The sequence below is a fragment of the Meriones unguiculatus genome, chromosome 12 (assembly GCF_030254825.1).
Source record: "Meriones unguiculatus strain TT.TT164.6M chromosome 12, Bangor_MerUng_6.1, whole genome shotgun sequence".
Lineage (NCBI taxonomy): Eukaryota > Metazoa > Chordata > Mammalia > Rodentia > Muridae > Meriones > Meriones unguiculatus.
The window spans coordinates 14,950,945-14,972,340 of record NC_083360.1 but is presented as its reverse complement, the minus strand read 5'-3'; the positions used below and the strand labels follow the sequence as shown (position 1 = coordinate 14,972,340).

At 40.2% G+C, this 21,396-nt stretch overlaps 1 long non-coding RNA gene across 2 annotated transcripts; it reads left to right on the top strand.

The window, feature by feature from the left end:
* Positions 1 to 46: 46 nt before the first annotated feature.
* Positions 47 to 21,156, top strand: LOC132646789 (uncharacterized). 2 transcript variants are annotated; one of them, XR_009585042.1, is made up of 3 exons: positions 47 to 724; positions 4,261 to 4,400; positions 20,589 to 21,156. It is a non-coding gene; the product is annotated as an uncharacterized LOC132646789 (long non-coding RNA). The 2 variants fall into 2 exon arrangements; XR_009585043.1 differs by lacking the exon at positions 20,589 to 21,156 and adding an exon at positions 7,998 to 8,861.
* The last annotated feature ends 240 nt before the right edge of the window (positions 21,157 to 21,396 follow it).

Sequence of the window (21,396 nt, the reverse complement as noted above, 5' to 3'; positions counted from 1 at the left end):
TGCTCCTCCCACACCAGCCCCGCGCGCTCCCGGGGCAGTCGTCCGACCCGACCCCGACCCGTGCACGCCCCCAGGTCCCGGCCGGAACTCGGCTACTCTGGGACAGGGCAGAGGAAAGTTCTAGACTAGTCCCAACTGCAGCCGCCGTGCGGCCGTGCTCCACGATCCCCCTCCCGCCGCCTCGCAGACAAAGCCTCCCTGCACGCCCCTTGGAGCCCTGGCCCCAGAGGGTGAAGTTCCTTCCTCCACCCTGAGGAGGAGAAAGAGCCTGAAAGCAGCGATTCCCAAGAAAGGCGGTTGAAAGTTTCATCTGCCCCATTATCCGCCAGAGCAGGAAACAGGTTTCTTTGCAATAAACAACTCGAAGCTGTCCCCGGCCTGCAGCGGCAACAGCTATGGCCTGGCTGGGGATGCATGGTAACCTTTAGACAAAAATTTTTGTGTCCACAGATACAGCGCAGACGTTAGCCAGTTGGAACAGTAGTGATGAAGCAGCCAAGAAGCCCCAGCTAAATTCATTATCCATGCTTAAGACCGCAGACCCCACCCTAACATTTGCAAGAACAGGGCTCATCTACCCTATGTTTAAATTTTATAGACTATGCAAGCCAACAAAATGAGTTTTATTCTCCCCTGAGAAACAGTTCCTGAACAACCAGGAAGAGCAGCTTGGTATAAAGGAACCTCGTGTACTTTGGAGTTCAACCCTGTGACAAAGCAGCAGGTAAGGGAGCCTGTGATCACACAGCCCTTGGCCTGCCCATCCCCTGCTGGCTTTGCTTCCTGTGCCAGCTCCTCTCAACAACAGTGGGCTCAAGTGCTGCCACCAGGGCCCACTCTCTGCCCCTTCCAACAGCCACCCTTAGACTGTCGTAGGGGCTCAGGAGTGGATATTCCGGCTGCTTGGTCCTACACTGAGAGAATTGGAGGAGAGGCACAGTCCATGGCAGGCATTCTTTCCTTGGGTCTAAACCCCCCCTCCAAAAAAAAAAAAAAAAGTTTCCAAGATCATGCCCCAGACATATTTGGCTTTCTCGGTAGTAACTAAGTGCCATCGGTATCATTTGACAATTCTTGAGATTAACTAGCTAATATCTAAGCCCAATAGTGCCTAGCATTTACTAATATACTCAATGGCAATAGAGTTATTCTGGATCTGGAACTTGGCAAGTGTCAGGAGAGAGAGGGTCCCAGACCTATCCAAGGTGGCCAAGTGTGACTATCCTGAGCTTGAAATTTATCTACAATTCTGTAGAAAGAGGCTTTTTTAAATTCTATTTCATTTTTATTAAATTCAGCTTTAAACGATTCTACATATGTGTTGAACAACACATGTATGCACCTACAAAGGGTAGGAAAAGTAGGAGATTATAGCCACTATCAAGTAGTTTTAAATTTATAACTAACTCTAGATGGCAAACTGGTATTTTCTGTTAAGGTGAGATTGGTCAAATTTCTGTAGAACTTATTGGAAGATGATTATTCCCTTAAAAAAAAGTGACATCAACACTGTCATCACCTGTTCTCATAAAGATAAAATCTTACCATAATAATTTGAACGCTTTTAATTGCCACGTTGCTGTTGATACAGCCATAGACTGGTCTGTGGTCTTAGATTACATGAATGTTTTGATACTGATCATGTAGATAAATGCGTTTTGACTGTTCTGAGACATACTGACCATAAGCTTTAAGTTCCCATGTCATCTTTGTACTTCATTACAATTGAGAACATTAAAGTGTGAAATCACCACTGTTGGGAGTTACCCTGGTACTATGTATTCTAGTATTAATTACTGGCCCCCAAGATTTTGTCTCTGCTCAGAAGAGTACATTCTCACTTAAACCTATCCTTATTGTGTAAACTAACCTTTGTTGTGTAAACCTAAGTCATTATATCTGATTGGCTGATTAAACAGCCTATACCTGAGCAGGGCAGAACAGAGTAGACATGGCTAAGGTTCCCAGGCTTTGGGACACAGAAGAATCACGGAAGACAGAAGGACAGTAAGGACAGGAGGAAGGAGGATGCCACCATGGGTTAGGTGGAGAAGGAACCAGGTGGGACTGGAGAAAGGATGCCAATGATGGCGTGGAAAGGCCCAGATAAAGAATAAATGCAAGTACCATGGGATTATAGATGAGTGGTAGTGCAGATGAGGAGGATTAAGGAGGGTGGCATTGGATGGGGCTGGGAGATGGATGGTGAGGTTACTGAGACAGTGTGGGTGAAATATCTGCCTGGCCCACGGTAAATAAGGGAATTATAAGATCTAACAGGCGTCTGTGTCTTATTTGTGATAGCAGGCTAGATAATACTGCTGTGATAATCTTAGGGCTAATAATAAACATACAGCCCAACACACTTATTTTTTGTTTACAACGACACACCAGAAAAGGGGATGTCACAAATGAGACCATGAATCCAAAGACAAATATGGAGGAAACGGTTTTATTATGTGGATAGGTTCAGCCTTCTTGCAAAGAGGTCATTCAGATCAGCTTTGAAATTTAGTCATTAAAAAAAAAAAAAGTCACAAAGTGGATCAGGCTTTGGAAATTAACAACACAGTAGACCTTGGAATGCACAGGGCACACTGATTCTATGCATTTCTCTGAAGGTACGTAGGTCTCAGAAGATCACACTTTCTGAAGTTACCATCTTCTGCCTCTCAGTCACACCAAAGCCTAAGCTTGAATTAAGCTGCTCTCACTCGGACACCTTCTTGCTAGACAGGTCTAGTGGCTGCTGATCCTCCCTCAGGCTTCAAACACATGGCAAGATTTGAAATTGTAGAGCTTCATAGGTCCTTTCCTAGTTCTCGCTGTGATTGTGACTGTCCCACTGTAGAAAGTCCCATAGAAACTGAGATCTTATTTGTTACCCAGGCAGGTATACACACAATCCAGTATCACATCACCTGTTGCTCTAAAGTTGCTGGACAGCACTTCATCTAGAGCATTCGTTCTCAGCCCTCCTAATGCTGCGAACCTTTAATAAAGTTCCTCGTGTGGTGGTGACCCCAACCATAAAGTTATTTCATTGCTATTCATAGCTGTAATTTTCCTACTATTATGAATCATGATGGAAATAGCTGATGTGCAGAATATCTTATATGCAGCTCCTAAAGAAGCCAGGACCTGCAGGTTGAAAACCCCTGGACTAGAGCCTCTTTCCTTATGAAGTCTGTAAGAGATATCAAAGATGCTTTCTTTTTCCTGATTTAAAAAACTGTATTAATGTGTATTAATATCTGCATGAATATGTATAATGAAAGCATAAGTTTTAATGTAAATGTTCACAGATAATGACTGTGTCTATCCAAATTTACCGCTAACAATTCCTTTACATGTCTGTCTTTCCTTCTCCACCAAACTATGAGCTTCCAGAAGTTTTTTTTTTAATCCCCCTTTCAAATCACTCTTTCTCATTTCTGTTCCCTCAATTAAGGGTCTCTAGAATCTGAATTATTTAGATCCAGTCTAGATGATTATCTAAGCTTGGAACAGTTTCCTTTTGTATTAAATTTACGTCTACATATGTTAGTTCTCTCCTAGTACAAGTTCGGCTCCATGATACTAGCCATTTACTTCCACTATCTTTTACTGTAGGTTGCTGCAAAAAAAGCCATTCTTAAACTTTTCTAGGGCAAATCACTTATTCAGCCATCCTTTGCAACTATTGGTGACATATGACCTATCAAAAGGAATCAACAATTATGCTGTTCAATATGGTCTATAAATTTAGGTTTGTTTCAATTTAAACTAAAAGTTTGACAAAATTTTAACCAAAAATTCTATTTCTTAGTTACTTAGGTCAGTGCTTCCAAAATGCTTATAACTGATTAATGTCATTTCTGACTGCACAGACTTTACAGTAGTTCCAGTAACTTACATGTGTTAACTGTTTTTAAAGAAGCTAGAGTCTGGAGAGATGGCTTAGGAGTTTAGAGCACTGGCTGCTCTTCCAGAGGCCCGTGGTTAGATTCCCAACACCCACATGGAAACTCAAAACCATCTGTAATTCCAATCACAAGGGATCTATTCCCCTCTTCTGACCTCCACAGGCACTGCATGCACGTAAACACAGATGCAGGCAAAATATCTATCCACATAATAAATATATACATACATAAAACTTAAAATAAGTGATCTCAAAAATGTCTGCCTTGTGTGTCTGGGAAATGGTGGGAGAGAAGGCAAGAAAAGGAAGCTAATTATTTATTCTTTTCTCTCACCACTGCCGTTTTCCACCTAAAGAAGAAATTTGTGATCAGAAGGCTAAAAGCCTCAAAGAAAACTTCAAAATCATAGAATGGTGTTTAAGGACAGAAATCATTCAGCTTACTGAGACCATGGTCGAGTTGTCAATCAAGCCTGTAGACTTCTTTTCTTCAACAGTGAGTATCCTTTCCTTTACATCACTATTGTTACAACTTTCTACCACCTAGGGCATTCCTAGCACACAGAAGGAACCCAAAGGCATTTGTTCATTCACATCATTTAAATTTTACTTGTTTTTATGCTTCAGACATCTGCTGCTATCCCTCAGCCATGTTGGCTAGAGAATAAGTTTTGTTGAATTAAGCATTTTGGATGGCCTGATATAAATTCTCGGCTAATGTCAACTGACGTGAAATGATTGAAGTTCATTCTTCTAGGACCAGATAGCAATGTGTAGTGTCATGATTAAATTTACAGCAGGAAAGAACAGTAGTTGTTAGCACTTGAAAGCTCTCTGTAACACCTCTCGCAAGCCTCACTAATAAACAGACGTTCTCAGTTTGTTTTTGGACCCTTGAATGTTAATCTGTTAATTGTGACAGCTGTGGTTTGTATTTTTAGTATTTTCATAGCATGTGCTAGAATGTGTGTACTTGGTCATTACCAGGGACCCAGATGAATCAGCAGTGCCATCTCAGATATCCTGGCAGCCTCCTAGACAGCTTTCGTCCCTGCTCTGGCTCACTAGTTATGACATACAATGACCTTCAGCAAAATACTTCACCTCACCTTTTGAAATGAGGGCTTAAACTGGCACAATGTTTAAAGTAGAATTTTTGTCTTGATGAACCATGAATTCATTGTTGGTGTGCGGCAGCCAGACTATTATTGGAATGTATCTTTGTGACAGCAAAAATACTCTTTAGGCTACCAAATATTTTTTGATATTTTGATATTTTCCTTTCCTGCTCCAATGTAATATTATTGGTTAAAAGTGCAAAGTAGAACTATCAGGCAAAATCCAACCAGCCCTGCCATGTAATGAATTACCTTGCTAGAAGAGCAGCTACCAAGTGTTTTATGACCAGATATGTTAGCACAGATTCATGAAACAAAACGGCTTGGTAGGTGTTCATATCACATGGTTTGTTTCACATTAAAAACAAAACAAAACAAAACAAAACAAAAAGACCATGCTGAAGAAATCAAGTTTAGTTGCAACACTGACATCAGGCAGCACAGGACCTCCTCTACTCTAGCTCACAGGAGTGATGCTCTCTTCTGGATTCTGCAAGCATCTACATGCACAAGTGCATGCATATATGCACAACATACACACATATAAAAATAAATATTTTTTAAAAACAAAGAATTAGGGAAAGCCATGACACAAATTGAAAAAGAATCACTCCATCTCAGTGCTGGTTTACAATATCATAGGCGTGTCTGGATTAATTTATGTGTTTGCACCTCTGTCTTTGAACACAGACACATCAATGTCCCCCAATGATGGGTGTGGTTTTCAAGATCAGAGTTGAGATTAGAGATCAAGGTGAGCTGACAGATAGAAAGACACTAAAGGACCATTTGCTCTGCAGGACCAATGGAAGCAGTGATTGATGGCCATGGTTATAACCAGCCAAACAACCCAGAAAAGGGCTGTAGACTCTGCATGTGCTTTTTGAACACTGCACATGTGAGGCCAGATTAGAAGTCACTGGTCAGGCTGATTCTCAGCCCAATAAGTGCAGTTCTTCAAATGCCCCGTGTGTATTCATTAAACCATGAATGGTGGGCGTCTTCTGTGCTTTTCCATTCTTTTCTGTGTATGAATACTTTTCTCATGCATTCCATCACCTTTATCTTCTTACCACATCTACTCTGTTTACTTTCCCATGTCTGCCAAGTTTCCCATCTCTTTGCTCATAGACTTAATATTGTTTCCTCTCTCATCTCTCCCATATCTTTCTTTTCTAGAGCATAATTAAATATTCTCAACTAATACTCAAAACACACAACAGAGAGTGCAATAGCTTTGGGGAAAATTAGAACTATAATCTACTATAGAAATATATTGGCTTTTCCAAAACAGTATTTCCTGAGTGTCTGTGTCCCAAGATTATCACAGACTGTCCTGTCCTCGCTATCTATATTATCTACATGTAGCTTCAATCTTACATACAAAATGTTAATGGTTAACATCTGTAAGCAGACTAATAATTGTGAATGAAAGGCTCACTAGAAGATTTACCAATCATGAAATGTCCAACTAAATTTTTCTTTTCAGTAGCTTCCTCTGGGTCAGTTGATATAATCAAAGTCCATTTGTTGAGTTGAACAGAATGAGTCAGGATGTTTGAAAGTATTCCTTTGTCAACAAAGTAATTACTACTTTGCCTTGGCCTCTGATCCAGAGGATGAACCCCTAAGCATCCTGTTTTTTTGGAACACACACCACAATTTGTTGTTAAATTTGATTTTTGGTTTGGCTATTGAGCTGGAGATCAAACCCAGGGCTTTCTTTTGCTTGCTTTACAAGTGCTTCATTAATGAACTATATTCATGTCCTGTTTTTTTTTCCATGTTGTTTTATCACTTAGAGACCTCAAACAAATGTTGCTATATCACACAAAAAATGTGTAAATCAGAGACTCTTTAAAACATTAAAATTAGGTACATTATTTCAAAGATGACACAGAACCTTAATATTCTGAGTTACTTCAGTTTGCATGTTCACGTTCTGCTAGCCTATATTTAAATGTTTGTGGGTTTTTATGTAAATCTGGAACTCTTAAAATATACACAAAATGCAAAAGTGCACAGAGCATTGATCTTGAGGTTGGGAATTAGCCTTCTGCATTGACTATATTTTCACTTGAGTTATCATAAGCAATTTGTGCGCTTTGGTAAGGAGTTTTCTTCGTACATTGTGAGGATTGGTTAATCTAACATTGAAGGCATTGGATTAAGTTAATCTAACATGAAAGGCACACAGCACATGACTTGCCTACAGTAGATGGTTTGAAACACAGGTAGAATTGGAATCTGGCCCTTTCCTCATATTTCAGATAAAGAAGCTGAAGCATACAGAAATTAAATACTATGTTCAAGCTTCTTAGTTCTCGAAAAGCCTGAAGTAGATATCTGGGAAAACTCTGCAGGTGTGATTTGTCTTCCTTTTAGACCTATAATCAGGCTTTCTTATATGCCCTGTCCAACACTTACAAAGATTACTTGCTCAATGTCTGCAACACTGAAGGATAGTGATAACACCTTGCCTTCTAGTCACATTAGAAAGGTTAAGTAATGCATGGATGAAATCACTGGGAAAAATTTTTATGTAATGATAGTATTTCATCATTGTGAAAGTATTTTATCTTTAATAACACTATAATTACACATATCATCTCCTTTCATCATCCACTCTCTTAACTTCTGTGAAATAATTACCCCCAAACAGTAGACTGTCCTTCCACTAACAAAGCAAAGCAGACAATTGAGGCAATCAAAAGGAAGATTTCACAGAAAGCTAGCCCATGGTTTCACATTCACAGTTCTGTTTGTGCAGTTCATTACCTTGATTGCCCGCCTCACTTTGGAAGAAAATGCCCATCACTACACAGATTAATATGCATTCACTCTAAGTTTGGTTCTGTGTAACTGTGATGCTTTGACTATACAGTGTATGAGGGGGAAGGTCTATGTTATTTGTTAGTTTATTATTGAATCTGAATGGTGGTTGGCTGCCCAAGTATGGTTGTATTGTTTTTCAGTTGCTGTGCTAAAATACCCTGACAGAAAAAAATTAAGGAAGAAAGGGTTTATTCTGACTCACAGTTCCAGAGGTACAGAGCCCAAGCATTGTAGAAGAGCTACAGCAATGGGCAGGGAAAGCATGGCAACAATAGCAGGAGCTGGCTGATCACATCATCATCCAGAGAGGGGAAGCAGAAAGAGAGAACAGAAGATGAAGGAAGGCTATACACTCTCAGAGCCCACCACCTATGATTCCCAGCAAGACCTCATCTCCTTGAGATTCCAGAACCTTGCCAAATAGCTCCACCAACTGGAGAACAAATATTCAAACACATGCACCTCTGGGGGACAATTCTCACTCAAACACCACAGTGGTCTGTAAAGAATTACTGAATGATGAATAGATTAATGAATAAACAAGGGAATTAATAATATTTCTCAACCCATTAACGTGTCATTTCATGACCACCAAATATCCACAATTAAATGCCTACCCAATAACTTATACAAAGCTTCTGTTTAATGAACTGGACTCATATAGTTCAGTTAACTGTGCATTGAAACTTGTCACACTTTTCTAAATGCTTTGACTGTCTGCTGCTGCTGCTGCTGTTGCTGCTAGATAAAATGATAAAATCCCAGTAGTCTGACTTTGTAGCCAGCCCCAATCAGGAAAATTACTCATGTATTTGAAAGCTGTTTGGCAGTAAAAGCCCTGTATATTAAATTCTAAATCTACTTAATTAACTTCTCTAATCTTCATTAAATAAAGCTCAGTCCACTTTGATGGAAATATGTAATAAAAACAACTTCTCTGGCAACTCACCCGGTAATGTGTTAAGTCTTGAGCAGAAGATTCTGCCTAGGGCCCTGTCCAGCACCCTGACTCATCTATACCTTAGCCTGGTCCTTTAATCAGGTAGGAAGAAGTTCTACATTTGCTGTTGTTTTCTTTGCATATCCAAACCCTCCCTACTCCACAGTAAAAGTATCCTGATAGGAAAGAAGTGAGGTCACAGTCCTTACTGTAACAACTCCAAAGACTATCAAAACTCTTCCAATATCAACCAAAGCAACTTCAATAAAAGCAACACAAACATAACCTGAACTAGTTCAAACTCGAAAACGAAGATATTGGTCCATGTCAATAGGATGTTGCCTCATAGCTGAATGCAGAGCAGTTTGAACAATGCTTTCTTCTATTTCTTTGTTCAGTGTTACCTTTGATCTCAAGTAAGAATTACTCACCTCTAAAGGGGCTGCCATTTCCCCACGCAGAGTCCTTAATTGTAAAAATCCCCTCACAGTGTAAAATAAAAACAAAGCAATGATACCACATTCCAGAACTCTGCAAAGGATTATCATTGATTTGCATTAAGGCATACATGCCTGAAGACAGGAGGTGGACAATGGGTTGAGTGTACACTGCCTGGAACAGGGGCAGGCTGGAGGAAGAAAGAGGTCTCCAAATAGATGACTGATGGTAAAAGAAAGCAAAACAATGTCCTTTGCCATACTACTCTCACTCCTGTTAGCATACGACATAGACAAAGCAATAGAAATTTAAAAAAAAATGGTTAAATCTGGATGACAATGATATAGGTGAGTTTTAATTTACATATTTTTAAAAATGTTATATGCTTCTTAAAATGTGCATAAACTATGAACATCGTCTTAAGTATTATGTTTGATACCATTTCTTTTGATGGATTAATCAGAATTTTTATCCAGAGTCTACCATGAGCCCATCATCCTTTCAAGGAATGAATGCTAAGAAGGCTGGGCTATTGTTCTGGCATAGAGCATTTGCCTAGTATGTGCAAGGCCTCCAGTTCAATCCTCAGCATCAGAAAACCAAAGCGTGGAAGACAAACTAAATGAAGAAAAAGCTTGGATGCTACTTTGTGATGTGATGTCAGGCAAAGGGAATAAAGAAGCATTGACTTAATTGCTGCCATGAGGGTTGTAAATTCCTTCAGCTGTGAATTATGATCATTTAAAAAGTTACCAGTTATAATTGCTCATGTCTTTCCTTCTAGTTCATGCATTCCAAAGGAGAGACCAAAACTTTTAAATATAAAACTATAAGTTTAACATGCAAAAAACATACACATTTGTGTATACATATACATTTATACCACAGTAAGACAAAAACTGATCATTTTTATTGATTTATTATTTCTTACAATTTATTCACTTTGTATCCTGACTGTAGCCCCTTTCCTCATCTCCTCCCACTCCCATCCTTCCTCCCTCTTCTTTCCCTATGTCCTTCCCCTAGTCCATTGTTAGGGGAGGTCCTCCTCCCCTGCTATCTGACCCTAGCCTATCAGGTCACATCAGGACTGGTTACATCCTCTTCCTCTATGGCCTTGTAAGGCTGAAATCCCACTCCCCAGGGGGAGGTGATCACAGAGCCAGCCCTGAGTCCATATAAGAGACAGTCCCTGCTCCCCTTACTAGGGAACCCACATGGAGACTGAGCTTCTTATGGGCTACATCTGAGCAGGGGTTCTAGATCCTCTCCATGAATAGTCTTTTGGTTCAGTCTTTGCAGGCTGCCCTGGGCCCAGATTTTTTGGCTCTGTTGGTCTTCTTGTGGAGCTCCTGTCCCCTCCAGGTCTTTCTGTTGCCCTCTTCTTCCATAAGAATCCCTGCCCTCTGCCCAAAGCGTGACTATGGGTCTCAGCATCAGCTTCTATACTCTGCTGGATAGAGTCTTTCAGAGGCCCTCTGTGTTAAGCTCCTGTTCTGTAGGAATAGTGCTACCTCAAGATCCAGCTATACCACTTGGACACATATCTGAAAGATGCTCAGCCATTCAATAAGGACATTTGCTCAACTATATTCACAGCAACTTTATTCAGAATAGCCAGGATCTGGAAACAACCTAGATGTCCCTCAACCAAGGAATGGATTCAGAAATTGTGGTACATTTACACAGTGGAATACTACTCAGCAATTAAAAACAAGGAAATCATGAAATTTGCAGGCAAATGGATGGAACTAGAAAAAAAAATCATCCTAACTGAGGTAACCCAGAAGCGGAAAGACACACATGGTATATACTCACTTTTAAGTGGATATTAGCCACATAATATATGATAAACATACTAAAATATATAGTCCTAAAGATGCTAAACAACAAGGAAGACCCTAAGGAAGATGCTTAATCATCATTCAGAAGGACAAACAATATAGACAAATTGATCATATAATCATTTGAAAATTTAAAAGCCACAGGAAATCAAAAGATAAATTGATTTTAAATGTATACAATAATTATTTTTTAACATGGAAGACAGATGACTCAGCAATTAAGAACACTGGCTGCTGCCCCAAAAGACCCAGGTTCAATATTCAGCATCCACATTACAGTTCACAACTGTCTCTGATTCCAGTTCCAAGAGATCCAATGCACTCTTATGACCTCTGAAGGCATCTAGTACACAGATGTTGCCCGGATACTTATGCTGGCAAAGCACCCATATACATTAAGATAAAACAAAACAGGTTTTTTTAAAAAATAAGAAATTGTTTGATTATCTGATGAACAACATGAAATATTAATATCCATCTCGGAGAACAATAGAAAGAGGTTTTAGAATGTGAAAAATTATTAGCCCTACCAAATAAAGAAATAGAAGCAAGAATATAAACCCACGATTAAAAACTGAGACAAAAGTTTTACCCAGCAAACTGGGAAGAAGTAGACCAGACAACATTTAGTGGCTTCCAGTTGTAGGGAAGTAGACGTCCTTCTGCATGCTTAGAGGCCACGCAAAGAACTGAAACTACTTCTCTATGATAACTTTGCACTGTCTTCCAAAATAATACGGAAAGTACCTTTGATATAGAAAGTCTATTACTAGGAATTTTCCTTCTGCTCTATACCTACATGTGGAGAGAGAGAGGAAAAATGAACATTGATTTAATACATTTTTGTTACAATAAAATCTTGAAAGCATTTATGATCATTATCTGAGTTATTTTTTCTATTGCTGTGAAGAAACACCGTGAGTGAGGTAAATATAATATTATGTGGGGGCTTGCTCACAGTTTGAGAGGATGAGTAGTGATCAGTGACCATCATGGTGGGAGCACGGCAGCAGGCAGGTAGGCATGGTGCTGGAGCAGTAGCTGAGAACTTAGATGTCGAGAGAACAAGTACAAGGCGGAGAGACAGAGAACTGGAAATGGAGTGGGCTTTTGAACCCTTGAAGTTCACCCCAGTGACACACCTCCTCCAACAAGGCCACACCTCCTAATCCTTCCCAAATAGTTCACCAACTGTGGAATAAGTATTTAAACATATGATCCTACTGGAGCCATTCTCATTTATACCACCACAGTCATTAATAGTTAAAAGCAAGAAAATGAGTGTAATGAGTTATGATGGAGCATATGTGGAGAACAATGAAGACCTAAGGAAAGAGAATGTAAAGATCTATGTAATCCGTGATGATTCTGTTCCTATAAGTGAACACCTATGTATCTGTACATATTTGTACTAGTGTGCATGAATTATTCCTTGAAGGATATAAAAGACAATGTTAACAATGAACTTTTTATGTCTGAAAAAAGGATCAAAGACCTCGGAATGGGTTGCATTATATTATGCACACTTGTACTAAATTATTTGATTTTTTTTTTAAAAAAAATCTGTTCTTTTAAAAAGAGAGATTGATTTTATTTTTTAATCAAAAGACATATTGATTTTAAAATAGACAAAGCACAAACAATTGTGAGTACATCTTCAACTTTCTGGCATCAATAGACAGCACATGATCACAGAGTATGTTCTGTTTTAGGAGCCCCATGAAGGAAGCCTCCTCGTGTGCAGGAGCTATAAATATAAATGACAACAAAGGTAACTGTGGTCTTACAGGAGTCTTTTTTTTTTTTAGTGAGTTGACTACAACTGCTTCTTAGAGTTGTATTGTTTTTGTTTAGTCCCTGTACAGGTAGAACAACCAGGTTATTTGGTAAAAAAAAACAAAAAAACAAAAAACATAAGTTTACATGGTGTCACAGAAGATTCTCAGAAGTAAAGGGCCACATTGAAGGGCAAGATACCTCTGAGGCTCAGTGGCTTTATATCCTCGGTGGACCGCATTAGTCTTCAGGTAGTTTCTATTTGGAGAAAGAGACATTTTAAATGAAACCCAAGAACATTTTGTGGAACATTCCTGCACCTGAAAAGATACTAGAACAAGAGGACACTTAACCAAACATGAAAAGAGAACCGTCTAATAATATCCTTGATATGGGCACAGGTGAGACCATGCAGGGATAGTGCTCCTGGGTTTTTTTGGTTTATTATTATTATTAATTAAGAATGTTGCTTTGGAAAACAAAAGAATATCGTGCACAAAGCCCTGGATTCCTTTTCCAACACAGATGTGCATACAGACACACATAGGAATACACATATGCACACACACATATGCACATAGGAATACAGACATGCACACACATACCCTACATATACAGAAGTACACATACACACATGCATAATGCACTAACACATGTGCACGCATGAATGCACACACTATACGCACATATGTGCATGTGTAAATATAAATACACAATCACATGGACATAACTACATACACACATGTACCATGGACACACATGGATACATGCAGTAACACGTGTGCATATATTTGATGCACACATGTGCACATATGAATATGCACAATGAACACAAATATACTACGTACACACATGTACCACTTATAAACGTACCTTAGCACTTGGGAGCTACTGAACGGCTGTAAAGCACTGAAAGCTACATGTCAGATTCATTTTTGGACTCAGGAGTGATATTATAGAGGGAAAGGAAACTGTACAAGGGTGGGTTGTAGGAGTGATTAGGCGCGTCAGCTCCAGATCCAAACTTTAGACAGTCTAAAGTAGGATGATGGAGATGGTGAGAAAAAGTGAGCATAGCATACCCCTATAGTGCTTCAGGAAACCACAGGCTCGTTTCTGTGGTTGAGTGGAAGGAATGAGGGAGAAGAAGACAGTGAGTGTCTTGATTTGCCTGAGTGATTGATGACACTATTCTCTTAGGAAAGACCCCTGGAGGAAGACCAGTCTTCATAGGAGAGTTATGTCGTGACATGCTGAGCCTCAAATTCATTTTCAAGTCAGTGGTTATATTTGGAAGGCAGCAATATGAGCAGTACGAAGTTTTCAGCACAAGCTGGATAATTATTTGTTCTTTTAAATCAGAGTTCAAAACTTTTATTTGAAGCCACAGGTGAACATTTCTAAGCAGAAAAAAATTAAAAGAGAAAGCAAAATGGAGTGGCTAGTTTCTATCCTGGACTTTGAACTATTTTAAGAGGAGAAAGATGAAACAGAGAAGGATTCCATGGCAAACAAAGGAGGAGAAAACAGAGAATAAAGCGCAAACCGAGCATTTCACAAGTGATGATGTGACAGGGGTTGAGGATTTGTCCCTATAATCATCTGATTTATGCTTTTACAGAGTTAATGAGATCCCTTAGTGACAAACAAGATTAAAGAAAACAAACAAACAAAAAAAAAATCCTTTGTTTATCAGGAACAAAAAAAAAAAATGTGTTTTAATTTAACCATTCTTAAATTGCCTTTAGGAGGAGCCAAATATCAGTTTAAACTGCAAAGGAACTGTTGCGATCAGGCTGTGCTCTACTCTGGGTTACTCCTGTATTCTGTAAAATGAAGTGGGTTTCCAGGCTGTGCAGGCCCCTAAGAGATCACACTGACAAGCACATTACAACTCCATTTTGAGAGGAAAGAATGACTGTAGGCCCCAGGAGGGCCCAGAGTATTCACCACCTGTGAGGCACAGCCTATCCAGCCTAGGCTGATAAATAACTTTTTCCTGAGCATAGAACAGGGGCCACCCTGTGAGTCTAGTAGAGTGAATTAAGACTGGGTGTACATGAGCGTATTATAGTGATATCAGGGAAAGCAGTCCAAGAACTTTTCAGACACCAGGTAGAGAATGGTTCTCAGTTTTCCTGATGCTGTGACCATTTAATAGAGTTCCTCTTGTTGTGGTGATCCTCCAACCATAAAACTATTTAATTGCTAGTTCATAACTGTAGTTTGCTACTATTATGAACTGTAATATAAATATCAGCTATATAGGATATCTGATCTGAACCCTCCAGTGAGGTCCCAACCCACAGGTTAAGAACCGCTGTGGTAGAAGGAAGGGATTAACTCCTACATCTAGACCCCATAAAGTGATGAACACCTAAAACTTCAATAGCATGACCTCATGACAACTTATCATTTGATGCCCGCTGTGTGCTCCAAGAACCAAGAACTCCCCAACCCATTTTGGTCCTTTGCCATTAAAGCAGCCTACTCAACTGCCTGCTGTTCTGGACCTGACCTGACCCCTGTTTCCTGCCCCAGCCTTTCACTGCCTCCTGGACAACTGAAGCTTCACTCTGAAAAGCACCTCCAGTTGCTCCAGCAGAAGCTCCTCTACATGCACTGATTGGTTCATTATCTTCTCAATCCAGACTCTTTCTCTACCCACTTCTGAAAGCTCTTAAACTCTACTGTGGCCTCCTTTTTTAAAGTATATCCATGTTCTAACTCACATTTATGCATATGCGTGCCTATGTGTATACATACATATGTATAAATATATATATTCAACAATGTGCTGTGTGATATGATTTAATATCAGTAATTAAGATGGAAATAAAGAACTTGCATTCTCCACAGCTAGCCTACCAAGGCAGATAGATTATAATGCAAACCATTGAAATGCTATTGAAATGGCCAATACTCATGGATTTTTTTTTTTTTTTTTACTGAATAAATTCTGACATTGCAGACAGACACAAATGAGTTCCTCTATGTTTCTGGCATAGCAAATTCAGGACAGGAACAAACAATGCTAATAACAAGAGCACATAGCTATCCTTGTCCATGCTACATCCAGCTATTTTCCCTCCTTCCCAAACTTCCCTGCAGTTCCCTGCTCATCTGTTAACATCCACATCTTCAGTTCGTGGCACAGCCTTTTGTGAGCTTGCCTCTTAGTTACCTAAAAATAAGAGCCTTTTAGATGATTTGCCAACAACCCAGTCCACATTCAATTGAGTTCTTAAGAGAAAGAGCTAAAAGTTCACCTGAGAATGTGCTTCTCAAGACTCTCGAGTCTTCAAATCACACACACTCATAAATATCTTATCCACCAGTCATTGAACTGGAGCCAAGTCAGTCTATTTGTGTCTCTTAAACGCAAACATCTAAGCTAGTCTTTTAATAAACATTCCCTGAAACAAAATTTTACTCTTTGGGGGAAAAAATAGCAGGGAAAAGGATTAGAGCTTACACTCAGAAGGAGTTGCCTTTGTCTCACAGATGCTACAGAAGGAATCAGAAAACATTTTATGCAAAGAACAGATGGAAAGTATGTGAGCCTTTGTTGGTCTCAGTTGCAACTTTATGGTAAAACCACTGGGGGAAAAATGCATGAATGAATCAGTGCATCTCAGATCCAGTTAGATCTTGATCTGCAGACATTGACTTTGGACTTCTATATAATTCCAACATTCAATGGTATTGTTATTCTTGTTTTTTTTTAAATTTTGTTTAGTATTATTGTTACTTTAGCAATAGTAGCAGTATATTATGTAAATGTACTAGTCCGGGTGACACACATTTTACAGCATGAACGGAGAAGTCAGGGACCAACTTTGAGGAGCCAGTTTTCTCCTTCCACTATGAGATCCAAGGATGAAACTCAAGTCTTCAAGTTTGTAAGACAAGGGGTTTTATCCCAACGAGCCATCTGGCACACCCAATATTATTTGTATTTTAACCTCCTCCATCCATGTAAACAGGTAAAAAGACAGCAAAATTAGTAAGTTCGACCAAATGGATAGTAGGGTGACCATGAAGGTCATACGAGCTAGCACCACCTGCTAGACTACCCCATTAACTAATTTCAGAAATTAAATTGTTTAAAATGAAAATGTTAAACTTTGTAGGGGGCAAACATACTGGCAAATATGGGAGTCTAATCCCGCCAACATTCTAACGTAAGGCAATCCTAGGGGTGAGTACCATTCAGGAATGGCTATTTGCTTGAGGGCGATAAGACATAATGGTGACAGTTCAGATAAGGCTCCCAACTACAAATTCTCACAGCTCAAGCTGAAGCTGAATCAGAACTGTTGTCAGTAGAGAAGCTGTCAGTCAGTCTGTGTTGCAAAAACTAGCACAGAGCTGTGATTGTTGCAGCAGATGTTTGAAATGTAATTATAAGCACTTAGAGCCATTTTGAGAGGGAATTCAAACATGAAGTTCTTCTTTTGGTATCAGCTTGCAAAATCAATATGAATTTTTGAATTGCATATTGAATGCTCAGGAGCCTTTAGCCTGAAATGACCTTGGACCAATATTATCTAGTCAGCCATATTACAGTGCAACTTTTTTATATTTTTACAGTTGTTTCATTCTTTGGGTTTGTCCCAGGCTACCTGACATATATTTAAGTAAAGTGAGCATACAAATTTCTTCTGACTCATTTGCACTCAAGATGGTATGATGCCTGCCTTTGAGAAAATCAACATTGTTTCTCCATAGAATGCATTCTTTATATAAAACCAATTTGCTCTGATTACTTGGGATGAATTATTTCACTATTTCGCATCTTCATTCTTTTCTTCCTTTGCAATATGGGTAAAAGAAGAATCTTCTACAGAGGTAATTCTACCATATCGCAAGCAAGAAGAAAAATTAAGTCCCTAAGATTATGATTATAATGTACTATACTAATCAGCTGAGGCTAGCATAACAAAATACATAGACTAGGTGGCTTAAACAATAAAAATTTGTGGGTGTCTTTTTTTTTTCCATTTCTGGAAGCTAATGAGCCTAAGATCAAATGCCAGTGCATTGGAATCTTCCTGTCTTTCAAACTGCTAGCTAGCTGCTGGTTTCTCAGTGAGTCCTTGCACGGAAGAAAGGAAAAGGAAGGCAGGAGAAATGGAAAGAGGAAAGGATGGAAAGAAGAAGGGAAAGAGAAAGAGAGGGAGGGCTGGAGAGAGAGTGGAGGTTGATCCTCCTCTTCTCTTAAGTACACTGGGTCCACTGGCTCAGAGACCTTAGTCTCCATTTAACCTTCTTACAGGTTGCGCCCCCATATACATTCACAAAAGGGAATAAAATTATCATATGAATGTTAGGAAAACTTAATTTGGTTCATAATACGTACCATTAAATTATTTATTTTAACATTTTTTAAATTATGTATTCACTTTAGGTCTAGATTGTAGCCCCCTTCCTTGTCTCCTCCAGTTCCACTCTCTGTCCCTTGTTCCTTCTATTCCCCTCCCCTATTTCTCCGAAAGAAGGAGCCCTCCTCCCCTACCATCGGACCATAGCCTATAAAGTCTCCTAAGGACTGCCTGCATCTTCTTCCTCTGGGGACTGGCAATGAGAGGGTAACAGAGTCCATGTCAGAGATGGCCCTGCTGCCCTTACTAGGGAGCCCACATGGAGATTAAACTGCCTAATGGTTACATCTGAGCAGGGGGTCTGGTCCTCAGCCTCTGCAGGGCCCCATAGTTCCAGATTTGTTGGCTCTCCTGCTCACTCTGGGTCCTCCTCTGCAGGGCCCGCCCCATAGTTCCAGATTTGTTGGCTCTCCTGCTCACTCTGGGTCCTCAGCCTCTGCAGGGCCCCATAGTTCCAGATTTGTTGGCTCTCCTGCTCACTCTGGGTCCTTCTCTGCTCACTCTGGGTCCTTCTCTGCAGGGCCCCATAGTTCCAGATTTGTTGGCTCCTGCTCACTCTGGGTCCCTCCATTCCCCCATTCTTTCCTACGACTTGGCCGAAAGTTTGGCTGTGAGTTTTAGCATCTGCTTCAATCCCCTGATGGCTAGAGTCTTTCAAAAGACACTTACGGTAGCCTCCCATCCTGTTCCCTCTCTTCAACTGCTTGTCCTTCTGAATGAGAATTAAACATCCTCCTGAGAGTCCTCCTAGGTATTTAGTTTCTTTAGGTCTGTGAGTGATAGTTTGGTTATCCTGTATCATATGGCTAATATTTTCTTAATGTGAGTATATTCCATGTGAGTCTTTCTGGTTCTGGGTTACCTGACCCAGTATGCTCTTTTCTAGTTCCACCCATTTGCTAGCAAACTTCATGATTTCCTTGTTTTTTATAGCTAAGTGGTATTCCATTGTATAAATGTACCATAATTTCTGTATCCATTCTTTGGTCAAGGGACATCTAGGCTGTTTCTAGATTCTTACTATTATGAATAAAACTGCTGTAAACATAGTTGAGCAAATGTCCTTGTTGTATGGAGGAGCATCTTTCTGGTATATGCTCAGGAGTGGTATAGCAGGCTTTTGAGGAAGCACTATTCCCAATTGTCTAAGAAAGCACCAGGTTGATTTCCAAAGTGGTTGTACAATTTGCACTCCCACCAGCAATGGAGGAGGGTTCCCCTTTCTCCACATCCTTGCCAGCACGTGCTGTCACTTGAGTTTTTGATCTTAGCCATTCTGATGGGTGTAAGGTGTAATCTCATAGGCTTTTTGATTTACATTTCCCTGATGACTAAGGGCATTGAGCATTTCCTTGAATGTTTTTCCACCATTCAGTTTTTCTCTGTTGCGAATTCTCTGTTTAGTTCCGTACCCCATTTTATAATGAGATGACTTGGTTTGTTGATGTTTAACTTTTTGAGTTCTTTATATATTTTGGATATCAGCCCTCTGTCCACTGTAGGGTTGGTAAAGATCTTTTCCCAGACTGTAGACTGTCATTTTGTTCTGTTGACAGTGTCCTTTACTTTACAGAAGCTTTTCAATTTTATGAGGTCCCATTTATTGATTGTTGATCTTAGAGCCTGAGCTGTTGGTATTCTGTTCAGGTAGTTGTCTCTCGTGCCAATGAGATCAAAGCTCTTCCTCACTTTTTCTTCTAACAGATCTAGTGCATCTGGTTTTATATTGAGGTCTTTGCTCCACTTGGACTTTACTTTAGAGAAGGATGATAAATATGAATCTATTTGCATTTTTCAACATGTAGACATCCAGTAGGGCAGTACCATTTGTTAAAGATCCTCTTTTTCTCATTGTATGGTTTTGGCTCCTTTGTAAAAAATCAAGTATCCTGCCCAATGCTGCAATGCTAGTGAATTTAGGTATGCCCTGGTTACTCGCATGCCTCGCTGGGTGCCTGTACCCGTTGATGCCCCTCACACTATGACTCTCTTCAGACAGAAAAGGGATCTTGGAACTACAGCCACCATTGTTACTGCCATCTCATTGGCGGCTGTTGGAGCTACCACCATGGCATTAGCCATGAGTCATACTGTGCAGACTGCTCAGACCCTGAATAATCTTTTAGCCAATGTAGCTCATGCTTTAGATGTACAAAAAGGAATTAATGCTCAACTAAAAGGAGGCTTGATGGTGTTCAATCAGAGGATTGACCTCGTGCAGGAGCAAATTGATACCCTATGGCAAATCGCTCAACCTGGCTGTCAATGAAAGTATGCTGGACTTTGTGTCACTAGCGTACAACATGAGAATTTTCCCTGTGCTGCAAATCTGTCTAAACAATTGTCTAGCTATATTTTAGGTAATTGGACTGGAGAATTCGATACTACGAAGGAGCAGCTGAGAGTGGCCATTATCACAGTAAATTCTACCAGAGTGGACGCAGGACTAGCCACAGGATTATCACCATGGATTGCTGCAGCCATGAATCATCTGAAGGAATGGGCGGGCATGGGAGCATTAGCAGGCCTTCTGGTGTTGGTCTCCTTGGTTTGCCTGTGGTGTATATGCAAGATTAGAGTCTCACAACAGCGTAATGCAGCCATGATCATTCAGGCCTTTACAGCCATTGAAGCAGGACAGTCTCCCCAAGCATGGTTGGCTACCATAAAAAGCTAAAATGTTATGCTCAGGATGCGAGGCTAAGCACTGCGCTCAGGGTCAGTCGCTTTCGACCCAGAGAAGAGCAAGTCTGATTGCATGCGGGTTGATGCCCCAGGTCCCGCCTCTGAGAAAAAGGTATCAGACGGGTCTGATGCTCTTTGGGTGGATGACACCTAAATGAACATCAGTACAAAGTCCCAATTTATTTCTAATATCAGAAATCAGACCTCTACTCTTGCCTGATGCGTCTAAAACAAAAAGGGGGAACTGTAGAGAGCTGCGTAATGCTGCGCCTTAAAGATGGAGCTGGTTTCTGCCTTCCACCTTCCCGATGGTGAGTGCTCTCTGTCACAAACAACTCCACATTTGGCTAAGGCTGAGGATCTGGCTTGCTTCCATGTATGTGGACCTATCTGCATTGCCCACGTGGCACGCTGGGGTTGGCTACCCAGAGGCTATTTAAGCTGTGGGCTGGCTTTCCCCAGGGTCCGATGA